The sequence below is a fragment of the Xyrauchen texanus genome, chromosome 9 (assembly GCF_025860055.1).
Source record: "Xyrauchen texanus isolate HMW12.3.18 chromosome 9, RBS_HiC_50CHRs, whole genome shotgun sequence".
NCBI classification, from domain to species: domain Eukaryota; kingdom Metazoa; phylum Chordata; class Actinopteri; order Cypriniformes; family Catostomidae; genus Xyrauchen; species Xyrauchen texanus.
The window spans coordinates 8,123,465-8,138,879 of record NC_068284.1 but is presented as its reverse complement, the minus strand read 5'-3'; the positions used below and the strand labels follow the sequence as shown (position 1 = coordinate 8,138,879).

Sequence of the window (15,415 nt, the reverse complement as noted above, 5' to 3'; positions counted from 1 at the left end):
ATGAGAGATGATTTACATTACTTGTCTTTACTGGGGCAATTTATGTTAGCTGTTTGGTAAAAATAACCTTAATAACGGATATCAAATTTCTCTGTTATACACATAAATGCACTAGGATGTTAAAAACAATTTCAGTAGGCAGACAAGGCAATAAACACACTTTTATCATTTTAGCTGTGGCAGAATAACTCCTGCTTGTTCAGATTACAGACATCTTTGACGGACATACATGCTGTCTGCATAACATGAGTCAGCAGTCACACTTTTGCTGTTGCGAAACGCACTTGTGCGTGACTCAACAATGCGGAAACACACAAATGTGTTGAGTTACTGAAATCTGCTTTTGCTTTGTTGGGTCTGTTCTTATCATGTGATCCACAGCACACATGTGTTCTGCTAACATGGCAGGATGTTTGTCTTCATCAGTCATGTTCTTCCCCTGCAGTGCGGAGCAGTCGCACAGGTTATCTGAGACACAACAAACTGCTCTCTCAAGTCTGAGCTCATCTAGCCAGTTTTGCACACACGGGTAATGAGGGAACACCTCTCACCGGGCCTGTATCACTAGCATTGCGTAATAACACTCTATGGAAAGAAGAAACTAATCAGATTATTTTGTGTTTTAGAGTTCATTGGATGTTTTCATATGGAGCTTGCATCAAGGCACAGTATTCTGAAGAATTCATACACTGACAAAATGTTTGGACATGGGACCATGAAGTTCCTTGGAGTGCCATATAAATCCCACGGTACATTAATATGGTGATAAATCAGTACTATTATATCAAAGTACTGTGGTATTACTATCTGATACCATCACTGTACTTTACCTTAACACCACAATACCTTTTTTGGAATGTTTTTTTTTTCTAAGAGGAATACAATTTTTAGATTATACTGTGTTGCCCTTTTTATTTTACAATCGGTGTACTTTCATTAGACTTACAGTGTACCAGGCATGTGATGTGGGCTTTGAGACTGGGCAAGTATCAAAGATTGTTTATACACATTATTGACAGCTGCGCCAAAAACACATTATACGGGTGAGTGTAATGTTGCGGAAATGTTATAGATGTAAATTGTTGCCTTAGAACCCACCAGTCAATGGAAACATTTATGTCACAATGGAGAACTTCAAGACCAAATTGTTTTAAATTCAGGACAGTAATATTGCACATATCACACAAATGAAAGATTGTCATATATTGACTCAAGTATGTTTATGTCCAATAAATCATACTATGAACCATAGTACCAGAAGAGCTTTTTTGACATACAACAAAAATAAAATATTGCAGTTAATATTGCAGGTTATATGTTTCAACATCATAGTCACACTTCCCACAGTTCAAAAACCCTGGAATGGACAGCAGCAATGAACTAATCTCACCACCAAAGACAACGATCATAACCTGAATGCACAAGGCAAATGTAGCATAGACACGTCTGTGCCCTAATGTTGGAACTATAAAATAGACATAACACACGATGGACATGATTACCAGATCACAACTTCATAGCCTCTGACAAAGCAGAAATAGAAATCATGTAAGGGGGGCTCTGTAGCACCCCCATTTTCTCCTACAGTCACCAAAATGGGTACATATACACTCACCTAAAGGATTATTAGGAACACCTGTTCAATTTCTCATTAATGCAATTATCTAATCAACCAATCACATGGCAGTTGCTTCAATGCATTTAGGGGTGTGGTCCTGGTCAAGACAATTTCCTGAACTCCAAACTGAATGTCAGAATGGGAAAGAAAGGTGATTTAAGCAATTTTGAGCGTGGCATGGTTGTTGGTGCCAGACGGGCCGGTCTGAGTATTTCACAATCTACTCAGTTACTGGGATTTTCACGCACAGCCATTTCTAGGGTTTACAAAGAATGGTGTGAAAAGAGAAAAATATCCAGTATGCGGCAGTCCTGTGGGCGAAAATGCCTTGTTGATGCTAGAGGTCAGAGGAGAATGGGCCAACTGATTCAAGCTGATAGAAGAGCAACTTTGACTGAAATAACCACTCGTTACAACCGAGGTATGCAGCAAAGCATTTGTGAAGCCACAACACGCACAACCTTGAGGCGGATGGGCTACAACAGCAGAAGACTCCACCGGGTACCACTCATCTCCACTACAAATAGGAAAAAGAGGCTACAATTTGCAAGAGCTCACCAAAATTGGACAGTTGAAGACTGGAAAAATGTTGCCTGGTCTGATGAGTCTCGATTTCTGTTGAGACATTCAGATGGTAGAGTCAGAATTTGGCATAAACAGAATGAGAACATGGATCCATCATGCCTTGTTACCACTGTGCAGGTTGGTGGTAGTGGTGTAATGGTGTGGGGGATGTTTTCTTGGCACACTTTAGGCCCCTTAGTGCTAATTGGGCATCGTTTAAATGCCACGGCCTACCTGAGCATTGTTTCTGACCATGTCCATCCCTTTATGGCCACCATGTACCCATCCTCTGATGGCTAATTCCAGCAGGATAATGCACCATGTCACAAAGCTCGAATCATTTCAAATTGGTTTCTTGAACATGACAATGAGTTCACTGTACTAAAATGGCCCCCACAGTCACCAGATCTCAACCCAATAGAGCATCTTTGGGATGTGGTGGAACGGGAGCTTCGTGCCCTGGATGTGCATCCCACAAATCTCCATCAACTGCAAGATGCTATCCTATCAATATGGGCCAACATTTCTAAAGAATGCTTTCAGCACCTTGTTGAATCAATGCCACATAGAATTAAGACAGTTCTGAAGGCGAAAGGGGGTCAAACACAGTATTAATATGGTGTTCCTAATAATCCTTTAGGTGAGTGTATAGTTCTCATCAAGCCAAACAACTTTCATAATTACAGTCATTATATCGCCCAACAGGAAGTCAGCCATTTGGGATTTTCTGAAAATCGTAGGCTCTGAACTTTTAAATACTCCTCCTGGGGTTTCATGTGACTGGCACCAAATTTGTGCAACATCATGCCAAGATATTGTAGATGCTAAATTGCGAACAGATTTTTGATATTTTGAATGATGTCACCATGGCGAAGCAATACATTTATGGCGAAAAATGGGAAAAAGGAGGTGTGAAATATCTTCTGTCTGCATTGTATGATTTTGATGAAAATTCAGCTGTATGTTTTGTAATGGGGCTGATCACATGGATGCGGCTATTATGGGCCACGGCCATAGCGTCACCAAAAGGCTGCAGGGTGTATGGCACTTTTAACAGACTTTGAAATAGCCCTCTTAAGTTTACTTGAATTTATTAAATTCTTTAGAATAATGTCGACACTGCTGATGTAAATTTGTTAAGGGATATTTGATATCTTAATATTCTTGCCATGGCAACACATTAATTGTTATCATTCCTTTCTTCCAATATTTGGGCGTTTTTGAGGCACTTGGCATGCTTACAATTTCATTACATTTTTGCACACACACATCAGAGTCGTTGGTTATTAGGGCTGGGCAAAAGTTCACACTTGGGCATGTAGGGGGGGCTTTACAGTGCCCCCTTTAAAATTGGAGTGTTTGACGGCTTCTATAGCACCCCCATTTTCACCCAAAGGCACCAAAATGGGTACATATATAGTTCTCATTATGCCGGACAACTTTCATAGTTATAGTTATTAGCTCTGCCCAACAGGAATTTGGCCATCTTGGATATTTGTAAAATTGCAGTTTCTGAACTTTTAAATACTCCTCCTAGGAGATTCATGACTGTTTAGTCACATTTAGTTGACATTATTCCAAGACATTGAAGATGCAAAATTGTGAATAGATTTATTTCTGATTAAAGGTTTTTATTAATTCACAAGTATAACAAAGAAAAGAAAAACATACATATATATAACGCTTCCTCGAAAGCCGCCACCCTCCTCATCTCTGTGCACCATTCTTGAAATGAGCGCACTCCAGCTGAATTCCATCCTCTTAAAACAATTTATCTGCCGATCATGACACTGGTTAGAACCTAATTTGTTATGTGTTTATCCGCTATGCGTTTCTCACATTATCTTTTGAGAGGAGTTGAGGCTCCATCCTCCAGACTCTGAATTAACAGGGTGTAATACACTGATGCCTCATGACCTTTTCCAAAACGGTAATCACCACTCCCAAATGCCTTATCAAATGCCTTTTTGGCATCAAGTGAGATGGCAGCGACTATAGACTGATGATTCACCACTGACCACATGATATTGATGTTTAATGTTATCAGAAGAGATACAGCCTAGAATAAACCTCATCTGATCTAAATGTATAAGAGATATCATAACTTAATCTGTTAGCTAGAATTTTTGCCAATATTTTAACGTCTAGCTGTGACAAATTTGCCATCGGATTGCTCAAGTCCGGTGTTTCTATAGAAGTTTTTGAGAGAGTTACACAACAACAGATAATCTTTAAAACAAACTCCAGACAATAGGCGGAATAAACACATAGAATGTGTAGATTCATCCACATTACTGTCCCAAAGGTGTGTTCCTTCACAAAACAAACTCCAGCTACTAGGTGGAACCAGCACAAAAAGAAACAAAAGAGGCACTCCGTTCCTCGAACACTCAAGTGAATGTTCAGTTTGTCAGTCCATTTGGCAACAAAGTGAGTACCACAAAATAACTTACTCCGTTGACTTTATGAAGTACAATGCTTGCTGGGTACATGTAATTGTTTTATGGCCATCCTTAGCATCTATTCTAAATTTGGCCGGGAACATCAGTGCAAAAGCGACCTTCTGTTGATGTAAGAGTTTCTTGCATTTCTGGAATCTATCACGTTTCTCTCTTGTGGAATTCGTAAAGTCTGTGAACAAGAAAACGCTGTGGTTCTTCCAAGAAAGCCTTCCTTTACTCCTCGCCTCGCACAAGACAAAATCTATTGGATGATCTCAGAAATTTGGCCAGAATTGATCGGGGCATGTCTCCCTCAGTGAATCTTTGAGCCAGAACCCTGTGAGCTCACTCGATTTCCAGCTTATGGCCTGTTATTTCACCATATCTTGACCCTCTGTGGCTTCAGGAATTTCGATGATTCGGACGTTATTGTGCCGATTACGGTTCACCATGTCTTCCAATTTCTCCTAGACACACTCCAAATCCACCTTAGTCGCTAGCGGATTAGCAACCAATTCCCTCTCCGATGACTCCCGATAATCAATCCGTTTCTCGACATACCCTACTCTTGTGACCACCTCAGTGAATTTCATCTGATGGAAGATCTTGCTGTAATACATCTAAGTCAGCAATGACCTTTGTCAGCATTGCCAACATGTTCAACATTTCTTGCAGAATTTCCCACATTTCTCTGGCCAAATCGGCACCCAGGTTTGCGGCCTTCTCAGGGGTATCAGCTTGAGCATGTAAGTGTCTTTTAATGTCTCCAGAGCCCGAGGTTTTTTAATAAATGTATAACAGTACTGTAAAATAAAGTGCTACCTTTTATTGTTTTAGCCTTGACCCAGAGAGTAAATATGAAACTATATATTATATAATATTTCTAAATTAAACCAAATCAGTTATAAAAACATTTTAAAAAAAATTAAATATGAAAATCTAAACAAAGACTGAAGTAAACATGAACTATTTCAATATTTTTGCATGAAATGTATTTCTATACATTTTCCAAATATTTGGATTGTCACACCGTTGTGCCTTAATTTCCACCACAGCCAACAATTTTGCTCCCAGTATACATATTTTTTTAAAGTTAGTGTACTTGTTATTCAAGTTCACAAAAGTGGCATTGAAGGAAAATATCAATTGTGAACATAATATTTTTATTGGATGTTATTTCCAATCAAACTTTAATGTTGACAAATTACGCAAAAAGTGTGAAATATTATTTAATTGTGGGTATTTAGGATATATAACATGTTAGCTATGAAATTAGCCTTAGCAAGACAAAGGAGTCTGACATTTTATTTAAAAAATTATAATAATAATTAAAGGGTAACTAAACCCTAAACCAACTTTTTTTAGTTAATGATCTGTAAGCATGGGGCTTTATTAGTACTGGTCATTGATTCAAGTAATTTTTTTGACATTTGTGTATAAAGTGTTTTAATTCTACAATATATGGTGTAAAAACGTCTGAGTGCTGCCCTCTTCAGGTTGAACGGTGGCTACTGCAGTTGAATTTTCCTATTGGCTGTTGCGGTACTTCGTGACGTAAGCGGTGACAGCTGACGTAAGCAGGTTCCAGCTCACCACGCCAGATTCATGTACCCCCCTGCTCAGCCCCGCAATCGGTTCGTTCCCTCTATCCCCGCCGGGGTCTGCCCACTTTTCCTGCATTTTCAAATATTTCTAGTGGGTGGAGTCAGACTCTGAGCAGGTGTTTAGTTACCCTTTAAAAAAAAGAAATGCAATTTCCATCACCATCATTTTCACCAGGGAATTTAACTAAACACAGTGACACTGTGGTGGGAATTGTCATGACTGTATGTAAAATACACTGTTGAACATTGTTAGAAAAAAAAGTATTGAGAATGTGAAATTGTTTTGGCACGATACTTTACATTTCGTAAAATAAAATAAATAAAAATACCAACTAATAAATGTTAAACATGAATATACATCAAGTTGCTGTGGATAAAAGCGTCTTTAAAATGTAACATTTAAAAAAAAAACAGTCAAGAGGAAGCAATACTTTTCACTAATGACAAATAGCAGAGGGTAAATACTTGACAATATTCTGGACAAGATTAAAAAGTGACAGATTGTTGATATATAGAAAAAGGTTTCTCTAGTTTAAAGTCAGCCGTCCAAAGAACTGTAATTCCAATTGGTTAGGAAAGATAAAGCACAGTAATGGCACTTTTCCACTGCACGTTACAGTTCGACTCTGCTCGCTTTACTGTTCTGAACTTGCTTTTACACTGCAGTTAAGTGCAGCCTCAATGTGGGTGGGATTATAAGCTGATCGTCATAGTTGCGTCGACCCATCTAACTCTCGATGGATCCTCTCCTCGGCTACTAATGAGAGGAACGTCTGCACTTTGTTTATTGACCACAGCGTGGTTTTGCGCACAGCCATTTCTTTTTACTATTGAAATTCACATGAACAAAGGATACTGCTATCGATGTTGCTATATTAAAAACTAGCGGGTTGATGTCGCCGTGTCGCAAATCCAGTGATGCTGGTAGTGACGATTCTCTCTGACCAATCAGTGATCTGCAGGTTTTTGACATCACATTTAGTATCGGCTCGGCTCGCTTGGAACCTCGACCGAGGTGGTACTAAAAAAAGTACCAGGTACTATCCGCAATGGAAAACCCCCAAAAAAGCAAGCAGAGTCAAGCTGTACTGTGCAGTGGAAAAGCCCCATAAGTCAGAACAGTCTGAAGGTCTGTGCTGTGTTTGGTGGATGTAGCTTAAACACATTAGGAGTAACAGTTGATCATTTTGGTCTTGTCAAGCCAACATAATACAGACTATAACAAAAACTGAATACACTAAGTGACCAACTTGACAAGCATTTTTGAATAAATATATTTCAAATTATTTAACCTTTCATTTTAAACTGCAAATCCCTGCTGAAAAAACACCTTAAACCAGCCTACGCTGGTTTACTGGTCGTAGCTGGTCTCCAGCTTGGTCTGGGTTGCTGGTTTCAAAAGGCTTTTTGCACTTATCAGCTGGTAAAGCAGAAGGCCAGCTACACTACTGGTCAAAAGTTTTGAAACACTTCTTCTTATGCCCTGTCACTACTTTCGGGGTATGGGTCAAAAAAAGATCGCCAGCGGTTTCTGTCCTGGGCCATTCTTTCCAGTTGACTCCAGTTGTATCCCATCTTGGTGATGTCTGCCTCAAGGTCACGTCACCAGGCATTTCTTGGATGGCCTTTCTTCCACTTTCTTTTGGGGTTCCATCGCAAAGCCTGCCTAGTGATGTTGTTTGGTGGTTTGTGCAGGGTGTGCCCTATCCATCTCCATCTTCTCTTCTGAATTTCTTTCTCTGCAGGAAGTTGGCTGGTTCTATCCCAGAAACTGGTATTGCTGATAGTGTCTGGCCAGCGGATCTTTAGAATCCTTCTAAGGCAGGTGTTGATAAATGTCTGGATTTTTCCTCGATCTCTAGGTTTCGGCTCCATAAAGCAGTACTGACTTTACATTAGAGTTGAACAGCCGCATTCTTTGTTTTTGAGCTGTATGAAAGCCATTCTTGCTTTGCCGATCCTTGCCTTGACGTCTGCGTTTGTACCTCCCAGCTGGTCTGTAATGCTTCCCAAGTAGGTGAACGACTGCACTTCTTCGAGAGGACTTCCATTCAGGATGACTGGTTCGGTACTGCTGATTTTGGTCTTGTCTTTGTGGATGTTGAGTCCTACCTGTGATGATATGGCCGCCACAACATTTGTTTTCTCCTGCATCTGCTGGTGGCTGTGGGAGGGTAGTGCAAGATCATCGGCAAAGTTCAGGTCATCGAGCTGGTTTCACAAATTCCACTGGATTCCATTCTTGCATTCACAACTGGACATCTTCATAATCCAGTCAATGGCAAGAAGAAAAGGAAAGGTGACCGCAAACATCCTTGTTTGACTCCAGTCTTCACCTGGAAGCTGTTGGTGAGCTGCCCTCCAGGATGACTTTGCATGTCATTCCCTCATATGAGTTGATATACAATGGTGAGTTCCACTCCATGGACTGTTTGATGATAATGCAGAGTGTTGCAATTTGTTCTGTGCAAGATCTGTTCTGCCGGAAGCCTGCATGCTCGTCTCGAAGTTGTGGGTCTATGATGTCTTTCATTCTCTCTAAGAGGATCTGGTTGAAAACCTTGCCTGGCACTGACAGGAGTGTGATGCCTCTGTAGTTGATGCAGTTGCTGAGGTCACCTTTCTTGGGGAGCTTGATAAGGTAGCTCTCCTTCCAGTCCTTAGGTATCACTTAGGTATTTGAAACACTTACTCATTCTTTATTATAATTTTTTTTCACATTTTAGAATAATTGTAAGTCATCAAAACTATGGAATAACATAAATGGAACTATGTGAATTATGCTGTGACTAAAATAAATAAATAAATAAAAACTGTGTTATATTTTAGCATCTTCAAAGTAGTCACCATTTGACTAGGATTTGCAGACATGTACTCTTGACATTTTCTCAAACAACTTCTTGATGTATCACCCTGGGATGCTTTTTAAACAGTATTGAAGGAACCAGCTAAGGTTGGTTTAAGCTATCATTTTTATTTAAGTTTTTCATCATGGGTTCTCAGTTTGATACAGAAAGCTGCCCATTGAAGTGTTTGCAAGGAACTGCCCATTGTTTCATTTTTTTTTTTTTTTACTTACTGACTGAATTTTGCTCAGACTTGGCTAATGAGTCCACTGCAATGCAATTACTTTACTGATTTTGCTTTGTGTGCACATGGTCTGTCCTTTCAATGTACATACAGTGCTGTAAGATCTATAACGAGATGCCCTATCTAACAAAATATATTAGACCTTGGTTCAATGGTAACTTGAATAGTTAACAACAGCCATTATGGGATTATATTAGCCAAGACCGATGCTCAGTGATATCATCAAGTCCTTGTCTTTTGAAGATTTCAGGGCTGGATTTGTCTATTGATTAACTCTGGGTCTTACTCTGACTTTGGCAGAGTTTGTGTGCTCAGTGAATGACCTGGGAATGTCCTATATGTATCCATTTCTTCCCTACATCTCATCAAACTTAAAACCAAATGACTATAATGAGCATGGTCATGTTTGGTAACAGGATACATATAAAGCAATAAAATCGAGCCTTTTATTAAATTTTCCCATGCCTACAAATTTCTGCAGAATTTGAGTGCTCCTCATTCACAATATTCTACACATCTGCCGCCTTTTGAATGCTTGATTATTAAATATTCATGCTCAGTTGAGTAGGCTTTCAATAAGTTGCTAGCAATAAGTTGGTTTTTCAGTGCTTTTAGCTCAGTTTAACACATTTACATTTATGCCTTTGGCAGACGCTTTTATCCGAAGCGACTTACAGAGCCCTTATTACAGGGACAATCCCCCCGGAGCAATTTGGATTAAGTGTCTTGCTCAAGGACACAATGGTGGTGGCTGTGGGGATCGAACCAGCGAACTTCTGATTACCAGTTATGTGCTTTAGTCCACTACGTCACCACCACTCCATTTCACAGAGTTTAAATCCATTCCACAGAATCCCACAGTTTTTGCCCCCAAAGTTGTGCAGAAAACGCAGTGAAAGACTGCAGATTTCATTTGGACCTGGTTATGAGACAAACAATACAATCAAAAGGGCATTATTGCTTTTGTTTATGCGGTTGAACTTTGGCTGGAATCTCATCTTCAGTTGAGTGAAGTCATTAGTGATTAAGTCTTTCCTGAGACAAGAAAAGGCATAATTGAGCCGTCTTTGTGGACTCAGCTGGCTGACCTTAAGAAGAGAGCACAGTGAGACTGTTTAATGTTCAAGCGGGACACATGCTTTTATGAAAAGAAAATGCAGATTGATCTAAAGATTAAATAATTGCGTAATTGTTTTCATGTTAAAATACTTTCCCCAATTCCAGAGTGATATTCAGAGTCAGTTTCACAGTAAGTAAGCCATTCGTAGGTTGATTCTCTGGAAACATGTCACTGTAAATGCAGTTTCATTGGTGTGTTGGTGTGTTGACTGGAGTAAAGTTCAGTTGTTGTGCTCAGTGTGTGTGTTCTTCAGAGCTGCACCAGCTGCATGCTGTTTATCTGCGACCTTTGACCCTGCCCACCACTGACCAACACCACCTGCACTTCACTAGCGATCATAGGTGCAACACTGTTGTTTTTCTCTCTATGTCCCATTACATTCTCTTTCTAATCTTTGTTCGCTGTTTATATAGATGTCCACAGAAACACTGTTAAACATTATAAGTGTAGTTACAACATGTTCTGTTAGCTTATTCATAACAGCAGTTGTTCGTTTCTGCAATGGAATGCAAATGTATTTACTTTGCAGAATGTCCTTTCTGTTCTTTTCCATACCATGAAAGTGAATGGTGTCTAGATAAAAAAAAAAAAACATTAAAGCACCATAAAAGTAATCCGTACTAGAGGACGACAGATATTGGAATTGTACCAACACCAATAAAATGTGGAAAAAAGCTGATAACGAATAATCTATGTAGTCCAAAATCGGTGCATAATGCAGGACTTTTAAAAAGAAACAAACCCGAAATACATAGACTTCTGCTACAAGATGGAAAAACCTGTACCTGTTTGTACTCTTGAAACCTTCACAGTAATAGAACATGAAAAATATACATTTTCTCTCTTTTTCTGATTGTTTTCCATCATGTTAAGCCTCGTGCACTCAGCGTTTTTTCTCGTATCCTGTAACGTTCAGGGAAACCCTCTCTTGAGAGTTTGCTGTGTGTGTGTGTGTGAGAGGGGCTGACACAGAAACCCATCAGCCCACGCGTTATGGAATGTGTTTGAATATGTGACATCAGCATGTCATGAGCAACTCATGTGACTCAGTAGCTCATTAACCACAACCAATTGTGTGTGTGTGTGTGTGTGTGTGTGTGTGTGTGTGTCCCGTCGGAAAGCTGTGCTGAACACTCAGGGGGTGACGGGTGAAGTGTTGATGTGTTCACGCACGGATACGCTATTTTCAGCCATTTCGGAGCTGTTCACGTGCGTTGTTAAGGCAAAGTGCTGCAAACCGCTTAAAGTGATTATACAACTCTAAAAATGTGACAGTATCACAGAAGGTGACACAGAGGTAACCACGTTTCTTCAGAAATTGTAATAAGAAACATGGTGAACAATACACGCTGACACAGCACTGCACTAAGCTGTACATCAGCCGACAAAATAAAAGCCCCATGTGAAGGTGAAGTTAATACAACATTAATATATTTCTATTGCATAAACCAAATCCTCAAAGTAATAATAATTTAGTATCATATTATAAGGATAAACTTAACTGGACAACACTAAATAATTGTTGGGTTATAATAATAATACCAACTGGGTCCCAAAATATAAATGTGAAGTTGCAGTTTTGGCATACATGTTCATTCGCCGAGAAGAAAAAAAAGTTTTGTAAAAATATTTATAGATAAATATATTTATCAAAACATATAATTATTCAATTATACATTAAATACCATTCTTGTGTTTAACTAGTGGATAAACTGTGAAAAACATGCATCTGTCTTAAAAAATTAATTATTTAATTATTTCACTTTGAATGTACTTGGCTACAATGGCTACCAGAATTAAATTAAAATGAAGATTTAAAACAATTATCAAACAAATAACAATATCATTTTAGAGCCATGTCGCATGTTAGCTTAATCTAAAAATGCTAAATGTTTTCTTTAAGGGATATGGTCAGTGTTTGGGGTAGGTCTGTAGTCATTACAATGACCTTTATTTAAAAATAATTTTGTGTGCATGTACAGTATGTATGCGTTCATGAAGAGGGATTTTCTGGAGCTGCTGAGCAGAGGGGACTGTGGGAGATTTACATGGGTTAAGCAGCTCAAGGGTCTCTCTTTCAGGCTCTGTTCCAAAACCTAGTGAGCTGCCTACGTAGGCAGCATTTTAACATTTTAAAAAGCAAAGGCTTTCCAAAAGGTAGGCGGCAAAATTATGCTGCCTTCTAAGATATGTCCTTTTGCAGCTTGATCTCATGAAAATTACGTGACTGTTATGACAGAATGAAATTACATGGTTCCTTACACATATTGCAACAGTTCAGAGGTGAAATGTCCACTGTTTGGCACTAAAAGAGAGTTAAACCTTCTCCCAAACAGATGAGACTTTTAAGGTTAATGCTCTATCGAGTTTTAAATTAACAATTTAAACTCGTACCCCGGTCCTTTTACATTGCAAGTGCAATGCTCCATCAGTTGTAGTTAGTTATGTACTGAAAATCTTGAAAGGTATCGCCTTACAAGTCATACCTTATAATGTGTTTAGATGTCATAAGCAACAGGTCGAGTATTTATGAACTGCCCGTTTACTTGTGATTTGTGTCAAAAGGGAATAAAAGTCTTTGTTGTAGTGCCAAGAAACTGCCGCGATATGTATAATGAGCCACGTAAGTAACGTGATTCTGTGAGACCAGCTTGTCCTATAGGCCAGATAGAGAGAAAAAAAACATCCAGAGTCGAGAGAAACGTTGAATAAATATAATTATTTCAGTAACAAAAAGTATTCATAAAGAAAGTTCAATCTAATTAAAAGTGATTATTTTACCCAATATTTGTGTGTGCTGCATATTTTATGCATATTAGCATGTCATGTTTTTAGCTTAGCGACATGCTAATGCAAATTTGATACTGAAATCTTTGTAGTGTGAATTATGTTGGAGCACAGTTTTTGGGAGTTCTGATTTTGATTTCTTTCACTTCAGATTTAAACAATGAGTCATCACAAACCACTTCAGTGAGCTTTTGGAAAACAGTGTTCCTCTTCTTGAGAAGCATTGTTTGTTGGTTACAGAGACAGTGGACAGAGGTGTTTAGAGGTCATATGATATGAATTCATACCAGTTTTCCAGACACAAATGTCTTGGAAGATCTCTGTTTTAACAAAGGCAACATAGAGAAAGATGTGCTGTGTCTACATATTTTTTAGAGCTACTGTATGACATTTAGCTAGGGCTGCTTATCACCTACAGTACAGCTGAGAAAATGTTTTTTCCCTGTCGCCTTCTTGGTTGTGATGTGAGCCTCATTCTGGCCCTGAACACACAGCATTATTCAGCTCTGTGTGGGAAGTGCTCCTCATTGAAATTCCAGGCTTTTCTGAAGGATTGTGCAGCCACTGTGTTGGCAGACTGAAATTCTCCTGAGACCTCCCATCACCTTGAAAAGTACTCTCCCAAGCTGTTCACCCATGTCAGGGAACGCTGTATGTTCTGAGGGTTTGCCATAATTTAATATGTAAAATATAGCTATGCAATAATGGTGTCTTTTGAAGACCGCCCCTGCTCTCTGCCATACATTACACTATGCATACTAACGAGTGTTTGAATGAATCTCAGACAGATGACGGGGCCGAAGCATTTAAATTAGGAACATGCATGCATTTTATAGTCTTAAAGTCCCATAAGTGAGTAAAAGTGGACATGACTGCAAGGATGAAGCTCATTGTAGTACATTTATGTTCAGTTTTGGCCCTGTTCCACCAAACAAATGTGGATCAATACAGCTTAAACTTTAAAAGCCTAAGTACTGTCATGTTATGGTGAAATATGGTATTTGCAATGTCCTACACACAATGTTCCAAAAGTTAATGCTATAAGAGTACATATTATCTTAGGAAAACCATGTCCTGGTCACATTAAAACCCCCAAAATCCAAAGGGAAAATATATATGTATTTGCCGAAGGAATGTTTTTTCTTCACTTTCAATTAAGCATATATTCCCTCCCAAAATTCTCATTACTGTAATTCATCTGGATATTTTACTGTAATACCATTTTTATTTAAATCAGCTAAAAATTAAACCCAGTATAACAAATACTGTAATTTGCATTACAGTAATGAGAACTCAGAGGAAAAATGTGTTTGTCACAAAATTTGACAAAACATCTTATGTCCTTCAAATGGGCTTTATTTTTTCATGCAAATATAATTTATTATTTCTTTATTTTATTTTGGGCCGAAAAATATAATACACTCACCAGCCACTTTATTAGGTACACCTGTACATCTACTTATTCTTGCGATTATCCTATCAGCCAATCATGTGGCAGCAGTGTAATGCATAAAATCAGGCAGATATGGGTCAGGAGCTTCAGTTAATGTTCACATCAACCATTAGAATGGTGAAAAAATGTGATCTCAGTGATTTCGACCGTAGTAAGATTGTTGGTGCCAGAAGGGCTGGTTTCAGTGTTTCTTTACTTGCTGATCTCCTGGGATTTTCACACAACAGTCTCTAGAATTTACTCCGAATTGTGCCAAAACAAAAAACAAACTGTGAGCGGTAGTTCTGTGGATGAATGCGGCTTGCTAATGACAGAGGTCAGAGGAGAATGGCAAGACTGGTCCAAGCTGACAGGAAGGTGACAGTAATACGTTACAACAGTTCTATGCAGAAAAGCATTTCTGAATATACAACACGTCAAACATTGAGGTGGATGGGCTATTGCAGCAGAAAACGCCTCTGGGTACTACTACTGTCAGCTTAGAAAAGGAAACTGAGGCTGCAGTGGGCACAGGCTCACCAAAATTGGACAGTAGACAATTGGAGAAACATCACCTGGTCTAACAAATCAGTATTTCTGCTGAGGTACACAAATGGTAGGCCCACTGCAGCCTCAGATTTCTGTTCTTGGCTGACAGAAGTGGAACCCAACAAGGTCTTCTACTGTTGTAGCCCATCCGCCTCAAGGTTTGACATGTTGTGCATTCTGAGATGCTATTCTGCTCACTACAATTGTACA

General features: G+C 39.0%; 1 protein-coding gene across 2 annotated transcripts in view; it reads left to right on the top strand.

The window, feature by feature from the left end:
* Positions 1–15,415, top strand: part of LOC127649490 (solute carrier family 22 member 23-like) — a 52,920-nt gene that overhangs the window by 23,808 nt on the left and 13,697 nt on the right. The gene's annotated exons all lie outside the window — the stretch shown is intronic.